This window comes from Diadema antillarum, unplaced genomic scaffold (genome assembly GCF_040938485.1).
Source record: "Diadema antillarum isolate AM-2024a unplaced genomic scaffold, OU_Dant_1.0 scf00000132, whole genome shotgun sequence".
NCBI classification, from domain to species: Eukaryota; Metazoa; Echinodermata; class Echinoidea; order Diadematoida; family Diadematidae; genus Diadema; species Diadema antillarum.
In genome coordinates, this window is record NW_027271021.1 from 1,881,029 (window position 1) to 1,898,978 (window position 17,950).

Below are 17,950 nucleotides of genomic sequence, written 5' to 3' on the forward strand. Positions count from 1 at the left end.
AACAAAGTTTTAGCTAAACTGCAGCAATAGACAGGAGCTGAGGTTTTGGGAGTAAATGACCCCTGATGCCTGCCCATGAGCCCAATCTTTGTATCAAAGCTTTGCTTTATCAAGGTATGAAATAAATGCATACAAAGTGGATTCATCAGTGAAAAACCCAGCTGATTCTAGGTGTTCAAATGAACGTAATTTCCTCATCATAACTCTGAAGCAATTAAGCATTTGGCACACAGCCTTTCAAAAGAAGAAATTTGTTTAGGGGGAGAGGGGAAGGAGGGGAGATTGGAGGAAACTATCTGGTATTGATATTCATGCCCAGACGTTTTACTTCTATAGCAAAGAATAAACCTGATTCAGTAGTTTAAAAGACTGGTAACACAGCCTAACTGGGATATCAACAATCTGCATGGTAATCGACTTTAAAAACAGAGAAATAAGCAAAACAAAATCTAGGTATTTCCTTTGTACTGCTGTTCATCAAGTTTGACAACCTTCAATGCATTCCAGGTAACATATACCATTCTGCTGGCTGTTCAAACGTATGAACGATCTTTGTGTGCATGTGTTTATGTGCATGTGTGTGTGCATGTGTGCGTGTGTGTGTGTGTATGTAATTACAACATTTGATTTAGCACAACTCTTTTTTTTTCATTTTCATAGTACACTTGTATGTGTATGATCATGTAAAATCTAAAGCCCTGAAATAAGGCTAGACGAAGATGCTTGAGATCCCCGCTTTTAATTTGGCAAATGAAGGAAGCCGGCATGCGGTGAGTCACTTGGGGCATATTGAAGCACAATAAATGTGTAACTGTACTCGCTTATCATGCATGGCCATAAACAGTAAGTGGCTGACTGGGCTTACACAGCTTCTACACTTGTATGCAGAAACATCACAGTTCAATTTGGGGAATGAGAATCAATGCGAGGCAAACTTGGCTATATTTTGTTTTAAAAGAAAAGAATAGTTGATCATGCAAATTTCCATATCTTCCTGATTATGAAGAATATAAACATAAACCAATTTTTCATACATTTAAGTAAACTTGTCTTCACTGGCAATCATGTTTGCTATTAGAAAATAACATGCATTCAAGAGTCTGGGACTTGTACATTAACCTTTTGAAAATGCAATGAAATACTAATATACTAGTGATAGAATCATCAAGATTTCAACAACTTAGGCAATTTAATTGTCTAGGTATTGCTTGCATATTTCTTACATAACATCCTCTTGTTGTACAGGAGATAAAACAAAAAATTTGAAAATGTTTAGTACTGAAGACACAACGGACATATACACCTGAGTATTCTAAAGAATTGCATTCAAGCCACTAAATTATTAATTGCCACATGAGCATTGTTTGGTACCTTACTGTTTAATGACATCACTGTTTTTATGGAGAAACTTAAAGGTATTGTTTACCATTGGGCGCAGCAATTTAAAAAAAAAATTGAGTTGTCATATTAATGTATACGTGTAGGTCAGTTGTATCACAAAACATCCTACCATATAAAAATATTGCAATAAAGCTAAAATATAAAGGATATATCACTATTTTTCTAACTAAACCAAAACTGCAGACAGTTTAGTCTAGAAACAATTTTATTATGACCTTTGTTCACATATTGTATATTTAACAATACTTAACAATGATTATACTGATTAACTTTTTTACACTGGTTGTTTCTATCCCTAACTCACATTTTAGGACTATTTTGAAGCACTAAAGCTGGGTTCTTGTTTCATCTGCAAATGGTAAGCAATGCCTTTAAATAAAAACCAAAAATTAAAAGGAAGATAGTCAAGCTGCAGGAGCTATTCAGTTTTTGAGGGATGATTCAACTCTTATCTATGAAAATGCAAATTTCATGAAAACAATAGTATCCTGTATCAATGATCATTTCCCTCATTACTGAAAAATGGCTCAACTTTTCACCATGTGTTTTTAGAGCAGAATGAGATAGAAAGAGCTCTGAAATGATTGTCATTTTTTTTACACAGCTGACACTTCCTGATTCCTTGTCCTATTATGCTTGATCTCAGCTCCTGCAACCTCCAATGACAGAGTTTAATCCTATGAGTTTTGGTTTGCATTTCCCTTCAATACTGCAAATGCTAGTTTGTGTTAAAACCATTTCCTGAAGTTCAGATTCCAGGAAAAAGCATAATATATATTGATATCTACTCTATGCCTGACCATAATACAAGCTCCATTGAAGACACAGGACTATAATGAGATCACACAAAATCTTCATAACTGATCCATGTGTACCAGTCCTGAGTGTACACGTTTTGTTTGTTCCATTTTGTGAACAACAAATGACAACACAGTATTAGACAATGCTGTGAGGCCATGCCTGCTGATGTTGGGCGTGACCCCTCAACTGAGCATTGTAGTGGAACAACCCGAGAGCCTTTGTTTAAACACACTCAACACGGTTCCAAAGAGCCCACTCTTGAGTAGCTGTTCCTCGTTGGCAGTGAAGCTTAGATGGTAAAGTGCAACATTATTAGGACCATTCACACAGCCACCTTTAGTCGTGGTTAGGCCTATTTGGGTCGCTGTTCAAATCGCAATGCAAAAAAAAAAAAATAATAATTTCATGCGTGTAATAATTACAACTATCAGCAAGATTCAAATCGTGATCCCAGCATCACTTAACATGCAATGTTTCTGAAATAATCACGCTTTTTCTGAATTGCCGCGAGTATTTACAGTGCGAAATGTGTACTAACTCTCTGCGAAATCGCACCATTTTTTCTTACATCCCATAATGCAAGGTGTGCGGTACCTCAACCATGCGCAGTGTGGCCTCGCTCGAACCGGTGCAATTTGAGTTCTGATTTTCGTTCGTGAACCAGTGCGTCGCGATTTTTTTGTTGGGGAGGGGGGCTGCATACGTGTGAACCAGAGTGCCAACAAAAAAAGGTTCGACCCGTGCTTTTTCAATGTGTGTGAATGAACCTTCTGAGGAGCTGCTCCTCACTGGCTGTGAAGCTTCAACAGTAAAGTGCAACATTTATGCGAGTGAAATTTCTCTGCACAGAGCCTTTGCATCATTCACCGCTGAATGGAAGCAACCTGGGAGATTTCTGCGAATGCAGTGTGATCACACCATGGCATGTTGTGGCCGTGATCGAGCGGAGCAATATTCATTTCACATGAAATCAAGTCCAATTCAGCTATATCGCAGATTTTGCAGATTTGCCATGCTCATTTCCTGATGAATAATGTTATCTGCAATCCTCCGGTAATTCATCAATACCCCTATTCCAGACCTTTTTTTTTCAGGGGGGGGGGGGGGTGGGGGTAACTCCTAGTGCTAAAATATTGCCTGTCCTCTCACACAAAAGTAGAGATGTTACAAAAATTAAATGCTTCCAACCACCATGCATCAGACCCATAGAGATTTTTATGTGCAAAAAGGGCCTGTCATAAACATTAACCAAGTCTGATGAACTTGTATCATATATTGCTTAACTTTTAAGCAGAAATGCCAACTACCTAGCACTTGACCAAACACTTGACTCTGTCTGCCAATTATTCACCCTCCCCATATGATATCCATATATACCAGGGACCTGCACATGCAATTTAAAAATCAACCTTATGTAATAGTAATATGTTCCCTGAACTTTGTTGATCTGTAATCAAATCTACATATGAAGACAGCTACTCTGCCACACTGTATCCATCAAAGAAAATCTGGTAAGAGTGACTGCTAAATACTCTTGCTGACAGAGCATGAACAGACAATCCCATTACAGTAAAGCAAAATATCAAAAAACAGTGCCTGAAATTTTTGTGATTTGGAGCCAACGGCTTTTCTCGGGCATGAAATTTTTGCGAATTGCCACTGGCATTCACGCATACAGGGTACACAGGAACTTTCATGCGCATTTTAATTTCATGAATATTTGCTCTCATGTAACTAAAACACACAGGAACATTTCTGGTTTTGCAGCATGTTAATGCTTGATACTGATAGAGGGATCACTCATGCAGAGTGTGTTGTAATCATCAAACATGCATCCTTTCACAAGTGTTATTATTATGACTCGGACCAAAGACCTATACATCAACCTCATCGAGCAGAAATTTCAAATATTGAACACATAACTGAACATTAACAGATCGCATCAAATATGAAGATAAGCCAGGTGAGAGCAAGACTGAATCAACTTGCATTTTCTTTCTTTCTTTCTTTCTTTCTTTCACTTGCAATACAAGATTGTACCATACTCTCTACACATGACACATATTACACATGCAGAGCGACTTTATCTGTGTCTCACTGACAAGCCATGCCTCAAGCTGTAATTCTGAAACTATCACTTCCGAGGGCAGCTACTTCATCTGCTTTGGCATGACACCCTGTGCCGATCTCAACTGTGCTCCTCACATAACTCCCCAAGTGGTGCGGGGTAGCATACGTTCACTTCCAAATGTCAATGCAATAGGGTCACGTACAGCTATTGCAGTGCATGTATCGTTGTTATGCCATCACCTTCTACCCTGCTCCCAAAGCCCTATCTCGCCCGAAACACAGAGCTTGCCGCGGTAAAACACCTGCCCTACTCCACCCAATACCAAAATAGGTCAGCGAATGACACAATTATAAGGAGCCAAAAAGGCATTAACATATTTCATGCAAAAAGCATCTGGGGGATTCGTGTAACAACCGCAAAAGCTATCCTTGAGGTTTACCTCAAGGCTTGCACAACATTTCCAATAACTTGCAATTTGGCAAATTGAGGAGCAAAAGGCAATTGGTCACATGATGTTCATGTAACTGTCTGTTAAAACATCATGCTGCAAGAGATACAACAAATTTGCAAAGAGCATGAAGGTGTCTACATTCCAGGGCATTTGCGGTACCGTGCCAGGAGAACGAGTCACTCATGTTAATTAATTTTCCAGCCTGATTTTTGCATTAGCCGCATCGCTGGGCTTCAATGATATTGGTAGGGGGTTTTTCTAAGATATGGGCTGTGTGTGTGAGGGAATAATACCTGCATCAGGCTTCAGAGGAAGTGCTAAAGTCTGCACCAATTGGTGCTTAATTTCATTGAATATCTGTCCCTGTATTGCCTGACCCATGCATGAGGTCTTGTGATGTGATGCTACTCACAAGCTCTGGGGAAATGGACCTTGCAAAGAGAATCGAAAAGATGCAGATTCACACTCAAATAAAATACTGATATTGGAACAGTCAGGGCACCATGGCTCAGATTTGTGTAAATTCTCATTCATGGATGTACATGGTCAAAATATTTCACACAATCAACGTATCATGAAGTGTACAATGTGTACATATTATATCCAAACACTATTCAACAGTCTTTCTACATTGCTCATTATCATAGCATATATGAATTTCTTCGCTATCATAATTTGAGACAAAAATCATTGCTCAGTTTATAAACAACCCGGTAATGCACTTTGTTTCCCTCAAACTGCCTAATTAAATGTTGCCATACAGACGACCATTTGATCTTACAAAAGCAGGATTAGCCATTAAAAAGAGAGGGGTGTCTCATCTGTGTAAACAATACAAAAATCATGAAGATCTAATGTTCTCATCCTATTACAAACATTGAAGAAAATATCTCATGTAAGAAAGTATCTCAGTATGGAGTATCTTAAAGGACAAGTTCACCTTCATAAACATAAGGATTGAGAGAATGTAGCAATATTAGTAGAACACATCATTGAAAGTTTGAGGAAAATCGGACAATCCGTTCAAAAGTTATGAATTTTTGAAGTTTTTGTGCAGTAACCGCTGGATGAGAAGACTACTGCAGTGTGTGAAAAACTTAGATGTCACTTGCGTACAACAATATAAAGAAAATATAAAGAGAATGTCACAAAATTTCATCTTATGAAAAAAGTACACATTCCCCCGACTCGTTACCGACAAATGTTATGGGTAATATTATTCCCCCTGCCTTTAGAAAGAGGCAAGTCAAGTGCTCTTTTATTATGCGAAAAAAGTGAAAATATGTTGAATTTTCTTTATATTTTCTTAATACTGTTGTACGCATATGACTCACAAGCTGTAGTAGTCTCCTCAGCCAGCGGTTCCAACACAAAAATTTTAAAAATTCATAACTTTTGCATCGATTGTCCAATTTTCCTCAAACTTTCACTGATGTGTTCTACTAATTTTGTTGCATTCTCTCAATCCTTATGTTTATGAAGGTGAACTTGTCCTTTAAAGTAGTAACAGCAACAACTGACGGCATTAATGTACACATTGCATAAATTACAGCTTTCTTAAGTCATTCAATGTTGATGGATTTCCTTGGTTCTTTGTTTGGGTATTTTCAAGAGTTTCAGCTGTTTTCCTTTACACAGACACTATGTTCAGGCCCTTTAAGTACATGAATGTATGAACTCAAGATGCAGACAACACAGCACATATGTAGTATTAAAAAGAGATTAAAAAGCAGGGGGCCTGGGAGATGAAACGGGAGAGATGAATAGACTGTGTTTATATGAGGTTCATGTACAATAATGACCAGACATGGGTCCCCAAGTTTAGGATAGTTGTCTTCTCACAGACTGAGGCCCTGGTAATACAATTATATTTCGCTCATGGGAGGGATTTGCAGGAGAGCACAGCAGGCAATTTTGCACTGGGGATAACTGACAAAACCTTACCTTTGAAATATATATCTCATGCCATATAGAATCTGTATGACAAAGATTTGTCTTGTGTCTCACCCAATTTGTGAAAAATGTATGCCTTATATCCCACACCAACTGTGACAAAGATATGCCTTACAGCCCACACAAACTGTGACAAAGATATGTCTTTTGTGCATATGATCTTACACCACTCATGACAAAGATATGTCTATACCTCACACCAACTGTGATAACAATATGCCTTATATTTCACACCAATTGTGACAAAAATATGCCTTAAATATCTCACACCAATTGTGACAGGTCTATATACGCCTTGAATCTCACACAAATTGTGACAATACGTCTTATACCAATTGTGACAAAATTATGCTCAATATCTCACTCAAAACATGACAAAGATGAGGCGTATATCTCACACCAATCGTGACAAAGATATACCACCTTCATATCACACCTATCATGACATATACATAGTGTATATGCCACCTTTTACCTTACACAAACCGTGACAAAGATATGCTTCATATCTAACATAAATCAGGACAAAAGATATACCTTATATTTCATACAAATGATGACAAAAATATGACATTCATCACACATCATTCATGACAAAAACATGCTATTTATCTCACACCATTAGTGACAAAAACATGTTTAATATTTAATTCACACCATTCGTGACAAAGATCAGACTAATATCCTACACCTACTGTATCTAAACCTAAGGTATGCCTTTTAATGCACACGATTTGTGACAAAAATATGTTTCACATAAGTACCAAAAAAATATATATGAATATACACATCCAGTGCACATATTAAGATGGTTATTTGCTTCCTGTATTCAATTAATGCATTTGAATATGATACACAAAAGTCGTGCACTGATAGAATGCTTTGACGCTTGCCTGACCATGCACCAATGAAACCTGCTCAACAGAATTTTTCCATTATGTGAGAATTAGCAAAAAGAGCTTTGAAGACAACCTTTTATAATGATGCATTTTAGTGATAAAGAATATTACTTTAAATTTTAAATGCAAGATAATAATACATATTGACCTCCGAAATGGTGATACCTTGCCTTGACATGTCTCTGGCTCCTTTGTTGGGGGAGACTAGAAGTAACTACGGGGGGGGGGGGGGGGGGGGGGGGCAGAGTACAAGAGAAACAGTTTCTTAACTCTTGAGAGAAGCATGTTATACACACGAACTATGTACAAGTGCAACTGAGCAACATCACAAAGCCAGATTACTGATGACCAGAAAATATTACATTTGATGTGCTTGTCAGATGCAAGTTATGGATAGATCAGATGAAATTATGGATGGATGAAAAGATGATGAAAAGATGGAAGGATAGATGATTTAATGTGAAGACTCAGGGTAAGTCTCTTGTCATGCTTGAAGTTTAGGGAGTGAACACTTCTCACATAAGTCCATCCCAGGGAACTGAAAAAGAGCCTGTGTGTGAGGAGAACCATTGGCATTAAACATACCATTGTGCTTTCTTTATACTTGAGAGCTTTAATACATGGGTCATGTGTTATTCCTCTGCAATGTGTTACTTACACACACACACACACACACACATACACACACATACACACAATAAATGCACCAAACACACAATGAGAGACCGCCAGTATTTATCTGCAGCGAGGGAGCATGAATATATATACCCCGGAGTTATGGACTCTGAGAGAGCACCGACAATAATGGGCGAGTGTTATCGTTTCTCGTGCAGTTGCCCATTTTGCCGCTTTTTGCGAGTGGCACTAAGAGAACCCTTACTTCATTTCGAACCCCAAAATCCCCCCTCCTTTTTCCTTTTGCTATAGGTGTGTTTCAATCAGTCTAGACAAGCATACTCACAGCTGAGTGCTGAGAACTGAATTCGGTTACCCATTTAAATACATCACTTGATCCTATTTTCCTGTTAAACACACTGAGGGGGCTGCCCAACAGATATTATTGTTCTATTCATTCAGCATTGGTTTCATCTTTCCTGACTCGAAATTTTCCTCCTTTTCCACCCTTGCGACACCCCATCCTTTTCCCTACAGTTATTCAAAGTCTGATTGGCAAATTCTGAAGTGCGTCACCTTTGTTGTCGCTGACAAAAGAGATCAATAGAAACAGCAAGTTTACAAATTAGGCCTGCTGCATTGGCCGGCTGCACACAGGTCACAGGAAGAAAACATCATGGACCCTGGTGGCTATGTTGCATGTTTGATCACACTTATGACTTTAATCTAGTTTGCAAGTGGATGCATCGGCAGCAGAGACAGTTTACCTGGTAGCCATTTTTTCTTTCCACTGGGTTACAAGCTGAGGATCTACTGTATAAAAGTGGAAATTTTCTCGGTGTTGAAATATTTGTGCAACCAGAAGCTAGAGCTAAAATAAAAGCACGCGAATATTTTTGCTTGCCATATGTTCCAGTAGTTGATGTCTTGACTCCACGGAATTAAAAACATGCGAAACCTTTCTTACGCGGCCGAGCACGAAAAATTAGTCACACGAAAATATCCACTTTTACAGTAACATTCTCTCTTTTTCATGAATAAAATCTGTTGTTGCCTTGCCTCAGTAAATCAGTAAAAATGATGAACAGTCAAACCTGCCTATAGTGGCCACCCAAGGGAGATGAAAAAAGTGGCCATTATACAGATGGCCATTACAGACAGATTCTTTAACATGCTTTTTCTCTTGAAGGGAATTGCTTTTAGTGGTCGTATACGGCAGGTAGCCACTATAGACAAGTGGTCCCTAAGACAGGTTTGACTGTACATATGTTTACAATCATTTCAAGTAGGTTTCACTTTTGATATCTGCTTTACCCCTCGATGCAAAAGTGTGGCCACAGAACCTTGCTCCACAAGGAATTCTTTCAACTAATTGCCTTTTATAAAAACAAATGCTTAAAATAGTTTGCGACTTCCTGGTTTAATCACTCACAGCTGCAATGCAACAAGTACTTCTACAATTTTTTTTCAAGTTTTCATTGATTACCCAAAATTGCCTACAGATAAAACCTATGTGATTATATCAAATGCATGCATGGAAGTGTTGTGTGCATTTGGCATTTGGTGTTTCTTCTTATATCGAATAAGGGATTAATGCAAAGAGTGAGAAAGGGAGATTGAGATTAGTGTTTCATGTATTGACAGATGTGGGTGACATTTTTTCTGAGCTCATATTACTTACATTAAACAGCTCTAAAATCAGCACTGTTAAAATCAAAATATTGAAAAATGGTGCTATCAATGCATAGTCCCACAGTTTCATATTCATGTCAACATTTCAGGGGGTCTGTTCTTTACTGAATGGCTGGTCAAGGATTATTGAAAATTGTCAGACGGAGACAAGTCATATCCCTGGATTATATTTCATTGTACATCACCTGGACAATGACTACCAAATTATACTGTAAAAGCTCACTAATGAAAATAAATCAGAGCACTAGCTGCTCACACATTTCATTTGAGGGTCGTTGATAACTTACATTAAAGCACCTGCTACTGAATATCAATCAAACCTAATATTCTATATCACACATATCCAGACACCAAAAGTCAGTGCAAGCTTTCTTTGTGATGTATTACACTGCTGTATATCTGATAATAGATAAACCATGTTTGTTTAAAAGAGAGAAAAATATGTATCAGGGCTGCACGCTAACATATTTCTTCACTGGTCAGACCTGTCTATTGGACCAGTAGGTACCCAGTTTTTCCATTCTTTACTGGTAAATTCCTGAAAAAGTTACTGGTCCAATGGCGATATTCACTGGTCTGGCACCGTCAGAAACCAGTGTCAGTGAGCAGCATTATATATTTTTGTCATGAAGAATTGGATAAAGCATCATCGCTGAAATTACCAGCTTCTGCTTTCTTTAGGATTTTAAATTGTATGATCAAGTACGATATAGATGGAGATTACTTTGAGACTCACTGGTGAGAAATGTAACATGCACAGTGCACAAATAAGCCTGGGAGAGTGGGGACTTCTGATGAAGTTTGTTGACCTCAAAGGGCAATATCATTATTGTCATGCACATGTTTTGCAGTCCTGTTCAGCTGGCCTGCTGAGCACTACCATGTAATATTCCTCAAGTTTCCATCAATATTCTCAAGAGATTATGTTTATGGGGGGGGGGGGGGGGGGGGCAATGGCTTCCAATACAGAGAAATGGGATCCTCACGCTGGGGGAAAAACACTTGAAACTGGCACAGTTGGGCATGTTTGAAAGCATACGTCCGAGACTGTTGATAAGAACAGGGTCTTGTCAAGCAGTGCTAACAGGATTGTCAAGCAGTGTTACCACGATAATAAACATAAATATGAGGTGAGTCAGCCCTGCCTGCTTTTCTCACAAGCAAAGATGCCCCAGCAAATGGGGACCTGCTCCGAACTGCGTTTATGTTTTATGTTACATCCGAAGGTGATAAATGCTAGTGATCAAAAGGGCTTTTTACACTTGTAAATTTTTGCTTAGTCCCGTACCAACGGTGGGGCTAAGGGGGGGGGGGGGCCTTAGCCCTACCGTTGGTACAGGACTATCCTTAGCCCACTTTCTGTTTACACTCGTTTTTGCCAAAGTGGGCTAGCCCCACCGATAGTCCGGTACTATCTGGCCCTGCAAAATAGCAGGGTTAGCACCGCAATTGCAGTGCCAAGCAAGTGAGTGTAAACAGAACGAAAAAATAATCCGGGGTTAAGCAACAGAGACGAAGTCCGACCCCCACTGACCAATCAGAAACGAGGTAATCAAGTGCTGCCGGTGCGTGCGTGTACGTGTACAGTGCACAGCGTAATCATGAATATTCATGTGGTTTGGAAAGTCCGGGGCTAAGAAATACGAGTGTAAAAAGGTCAGTTTTCTCCTTAGCCCTGGACAAGAGATAGTACGGGACTAATTGGCCAGTGTAAAAAGCTGAAAAAATTGGTACGGGACTAACGATAGTCCTGGGTCAGAGAAAGTCCGGGGTTAAGAAACACAAGTGTAAAAAGCCCTAAAGAGATTTAGTTTACATTTGTGAGAAGAGAACATATCAATGGCACTATCCATCTCTCTAAAAATACCTGAAAAGACATTAAATAAAACTTCTTCTTTTTTTGAATGAACAATAACTAACGAAATTCTGTGTCAGGATTCAGAAAAAATCCATAGAGAGGCTTTTAAATATTTACCTTTGATTCACTGTCAATGTCATATTGTAACATGAATAATTCGCAGAAAGATGTAATGCTGCAGCCCTCAATGCATGTAATAATGCTTGATATTATATAATCCAGCTATCCATTTCCAAGTAATTGTACATCTCTATTTTGTTTTTAAATGTTCATCAAGACTGAAGCTTCATATTGGTAATCTTACAGCAAATTAAGTTATTTTCCTTTGCACAAAGCAGGCCTTTCAGCCCACAAGATGTATGTATTTTCCCCCTATTTACCAGGCCAAACATTCTTATCACTGTTTAGCTACAATGTATATACATCAATTGCCTGTACATGTAGACAGAAAAATTTGGGTTCCCTACAAAGCAATAAAGATTAGTGACATTTGCAAGCATATGAGGTGCTTGATGTTCAAAAAGGGCATACAGGAAGCTGATGGTGCAAATTATCCATCAACTGGCAAAATGGGAATTTTTACACAAACTTGTACATGATTTGTTACTTTGCTAGTTTTGATGTCTTCTTTTGCACAGGTTTTTTGAAATATGAGGATGATTATGATGCATCTTTGCTATATCTCCCCCATACCAAAATTTAATATGCTCCTTAAAGTGAAAACTAAGTTTCGGTAAGTGCTTGAGAACCCGTCTAGCACCATTTCATTTTTTCTTGCAATAAATCGAAAGAGTCCACTAAGAAACTGACCTGGCTGACGCGGTTTGCCGGAATGATGAGTCGGTTTGGAGTATTTTGAGAAAAATGATTATAGTAGGAAAACCGACTTTTATTCCAGAAGGCTCCAGACTAACTCGGTCTCGGGAAAAATTTGACCCTACTTCAGACAATTCACACGCAGTTCGTGATCGCCACATTCTACTGGCCACTGCAGAATTACCAAATGAGGCCTAACTGAATGGACAGGAAAGTGCGTGCTAACGTAATCCTGTACAAACAAAACAAAAATGACAGCGCGCGGTCCTCAGTTGCTGAGACGCGCGGTCTTTGGAGTTTTTGTTGTTGTTTATCAAGCGCCTTTGATTGTTTTAGAGGTGCTTGATCGGCGCACACTAATTTTGCATGCGCGCAAAAGAGGTTTTTGATGCGCGCGTTGTAACAACTCGGACCATTACTGCGAGTAGCCAGAACACGAAGCGCTAGTTTATACAGGCCGCTCTCATAGGACAACACTGTACAATCTAATCAGAGGGACAACCATTACAACTCATCCCGCCGTCAAAGCGAAGCCGAGTTATCCCCGAGTCCGAGTTTAGCCAGACCCCGTTCGGGTAAGTTCTGAGACTGAACCTTTTGGTTAATATTTCGCATTTTCGTCGTTACCCATCGAATATCTTGTCATAACATCGTTATCCTGCACATTTCCTAAGCATACGTTCACATTTGGGAGCGAAATTTGACAACTTTTGCAGGCATACCAGAACTTTGTTTGGGCTTTAAAGGTAGGGAATCCCATTTGCATGCCTTAAATGAAGAGTTGTATAAATACAGTGGTATGTTGAAGAGAGGATCATTTTAGAAACTCCCATATGGTATTGAAGTGGAAGGTAACATTTAGTACATTTTTATTGACCGTTAGATTTTGAATTTAATTTTTTTCGGGGCTCACCGTAAATTCCAGTACATTACTAGGCTACCTTTGCAGACCCATGCACTGCATGTGTGTCCATCATGTATATTTTGTGAAGAAAGTTCATCAAAACTTACAAACATTTCTATATACATTCTTGCCACACACTCAATATGTTATTACATCAGCTCTTATACTTTTAGATTTGTGTTTATGGATAAAAAATACAGAAGACTGCAACAAAAAGGCTTAAGTGTGGCTGACACACAGAACTATTGAGTAGTTGAGTTTTGTGCATTATTCAAATTGTACATAACTGTTGACTTCCAAATTTCTCAGCAGTGACCTAAACAAGTCCCCTGAGGTTCATATTTAATGTTTTCCTGCATTTTGGGAGGTCTGTAAAAGGTATCCCCTACCTTTAAAACAAGTTATAAACAAGCCTTCTTTTAGTGCTAAACTGCAATCCTTTGCTACAATTCATTGCACATGGAGAACTTTAACAATAATGACATCTCACCCACACATATGGAAAATACAATAAGAACTTTAGAAACAAATGATATTTCTTTCAGGTAAAGTTTCAGGTGCAGTTTACTGTAACGCTTAATGGACCGAAAACTGCCAACCCACTTGTTCACTCATATAAAACCAAATCTTTGTTCAAGCAAATTACACTTACATGAAAGACCTTTTTTTCTATGCTCCAAACTATTTGGTGCATTGCAACTTCAAAAAATTTAGCCATCTTACTTCTTGAAGAGACAAGGATTACCACTCTGAATGATCTTAATAGCAGATTTAACTGATATTGATATGTCATGTCAGTTGTTGCTCAAAGCTTCCAGTACACTAAAGTGACTCATATCGTAAAGTTAGCTGCCAAGTGTTTGCATAGGGATGATGTATTCGATGCAATATACAAGCTTAGCAAGTTTACAGTAATTTGAGGATTTCATTATGATGAGCGATGCAATACCCAAAAGGATGATCTGAAAGAAAGAGTTACTATAATTAATGAGGGTTCATGGTCATACTAAAAATATGATACATTTGAATGAGGAAATGGAATGAAAGTCGAAACCAACATTAGACACAAAGTTTTTTGTCCTTCATATTTATGACTTTAATCTGAAGTCAATTTCTGCACCAACCATGAATGAAGTCCTTCGAGCAGTAAGGCCCCTGGCACAATACTCATCAAGGGTTTGAACCAAACACACGACAACAAGATAGAACATATTGTATTTGTTAGCACTCGGGGTGTAACATATTTGTAGCCTAGGTTATTCCCCATGAGTGCATAATTGTATGTGTGCAAGCTACATGTGTAAGATACCACCTTCGCATATATTGTGGATCAAATCTGCTGTAAGGTCGGTAGAACTAGTCAGAATGCAAGGGAACTATGATCTCACAAAAACTGATGGATTCAACATTTTGGTGCATTAAAGTACAGGTTAACACAGGTGTGTTGCATGATAAAGGAACAGTGTTTAACCATGTATCGTCTGTATTTGAATTGTAGCACCCTAACAGACAGTGTAGCAGCAGTTCCACTTTCACAATATCAAGGGATTTTTGCAGAAACTTCATTCAGAGCAGAAACCAAACACTTTCGTGTATATGGCATAGACATGAAGAGATAACGTGGGTATGTGGGGTATGGAAATGCCTCTTACAACACACGGTCTCTCTCAAGATCACTTTGTGACAACACACACCTTTTGAGGTTGAGAGTTCACCATTACTGATTCAATGCTTTATCATAATATAAATAATGTTGGATATTGCTGAACTTAACATAACACAATCATAATATTGAAACAGACATATCATTCCAGAAGCTTATTGATGACAATACACTGAATCTGAAAGGAAATTTGAAAAAGGAAATTTGAACCCTTCAACTGTGCATGCAACTTATCATTTGGTGGGTACTTCACTTGATTGAGAGAAAGAAATAGCCTCTCCTTTCAACTATGAGCAGTGGTTCATGTTCAACACAAAGTGCTTTTCACAAACCCCTAGAATGAAAGAAGGCAAGAAAACTGTGGGGGGGGGGGGGGAGAAGGGTTCCTCTTGTGATGCCCTCCCAGGCGTAATATTCAATCCACAATTTTACCAGAAGGAACCATGAGCGCCTGATATTGTGTGCACTGCTACAGGGGAGAGGCGATCAAACACAAGCCCCACCTAGTCTGCGAGCCTGCAGACCAGATGAGAAAGACTCTCTCCTATTCACTATATTCTTTTGCTTCACTGTCATTTTACCAGTATCCCTCTTCCAAACTGTCTTTCTTTTGCTCTTTCTGTACAATTCTCCACTACACTGTTTCAAACTTGCTGTTTCAATGTTGGTTTGTTGTTGTCGAGTATTATTGTTGTTGTTATTTGTTTGGGGGGTTTTTCGGGGGGAGCCTGAAATACTTTCTCAAGGATTTACTCCTTCGGTGTAAATACTTTGAAATTTGGCATGATCCTACAGCTGTAAACAGCTGTATTATCATGAATTTTTGAAAACAGAGCCTGCACAAGAAAATTTTTGAAAAATACACACAGAAGTAATTTCAAGCTTGTTTTCTGATACCCAACCTTTATTTTCAGCCAATTTAAGCCCCATGAAACATCAGCTCATCGGCATGATTGACAATCAACACCATCGATGTAACTCAAGACCAATTCACTATTACACTACTGCAAGTATATTACATTAACTTACACCAGTACATTATAGCCCTTGTACACAATGGGTATAGAAGGGAATGTAAAAACATCATTTTGAAAATTTAACTCATTACATTTTGGGGTTCAGTAAAGTGCATGATAATTTGATGCATATCAGGAGCGAAAAAAGTAGTCCTATGCAAAGAATGTAATGCCACAAGCTGCAAATTTGGAAAGTTCAGTTTGGCTATTGTAAGCAGCACTGCTATTTCACAGTCTGAAGCAACAGACTAAGAGGTTTGTAGCTCAGATTCCCAATATTCTCCTACCCCCTCCCTGTGCCGTGTTAGTCATCCTTGCCCAAAACAAGCCTAAACATTCTGCCAAAAATTAAAATGCAAGGGGTCGTGCTGGAAAGGACTGGATAAACAACATTAGCATGGCATTGTATTCAGTGCACTACGAAGGGCAGAAGCTAAAGATACTTATGTAGCCTCTATTCATGGGACATACATTGAGAATTTCCGGTCTACAGTAGAGACGAATTTAAATTATGGATATTGTTATTGTTAATGTGATGTATAAAACAACTAACAACCCTCTAATTCTGCTTTTCTCCACATTGGCACTACCGTGATTATATCAAGTTCAATTATGCACTGCTGACACAGAGAATGTGGGTCAGATGTTCTGCACGTATATTTTAAAGCATTGATCAATATTATATTTCACAAGTAATACTCTTTTTTTTTCATTACATTCTTGACATATCTGTGTCATCAAGTATCTCCAATGTTTAAAGGTCTCTGTACTTCACGTACACTGGAATGCATTACTTTACCTTTTGTATCCACAGATTTTCCATTCCCTCCCCTCATCCCACCCCTTAAAAAAAAAAAACAATACTGCAAAACAAAAACACTTGAAACAAACAGCCTGACAAAATGGTAGCTTACTACATAATAGCAATCACCTTCTTTATAACTTCAAATATTCAGTGTCAAATATGCAATACTGAAGCAGAGCTGATAATTCTGTGAGCTTTGTGATAACGAGCAACAAGAGGAAATAACAGAAAGACAAGTGTATATTGTATATTTCATAGACCACATCATGCATAACAGACTGAATGCATTTCACAACGTGTACACACCCTATAACGGAGGAAAAGCAGCACAGGGCGGCATACAGGTTTGGGTTACATGGTACAGTGTAGCATGTGTAGATGATTGTGTTCTAGGGGTTATTGAATCATTCTAGCCATCTCCTTTCAGCCAAGTATTCCATAGAGGAGCAGCCTGGCTTCTCTACAGGCTCTTGAGTTGCTTCAACCAACAAGATTCCTGTCCCGTTAATGACGCATTAGTATGGCTCCAGGTAAGTACTTTCATGGTGAACAGGGGCAGGTACAAAGTACACACAATGCCTAGACATGCATGAAGTGTATTACACACTGAGTGCATCAAAACCAGGTTGGTAAAAGTGAATTTTTCTGGCACATGGAAAACGACAATTAACACAAATTTCAGAATTTGGTAATGTGACTCGGGTATCACTATGCCCTCTTACTGCACGGATGTTTACCTCCTAGCACAGAACGCATGAATTCACCCCTCATACATTATGTGCCAGACACCTAGCGTACTGAGAATAACTACATATTTTTATTTACCTTCATTTCTGATTAGTTGATACATTATATGCACTGAGTAAGAATTTGTCTTGTCTTGGGAGGGGGGGGGGGGGGAGAGTGATTTCCTAGGAGCTATCAAGGTTAGGTTTACAGACATTTCTAATCTTCAAAGTTTTAAACTTCGATGATAAGTTTGTAGTTTTAAACTACGATGCACGT

At 38.6% G+C, this 17,950-nt stretch overlaps 1 protein-coding gene across 1 annotated transcript in view; it reads right to left on the bottom strand.

Annotated features, from left to right (window-relative positions):
* LOC139720746 (casein kinase I-like) overlaps positions 1 to 17,950 on the bottom strand; it is an 84,293-nt gene that overhangs the window by 45,136 nt on the left and 21,207 nt on the right. The window lies entirely within an intron of this gene.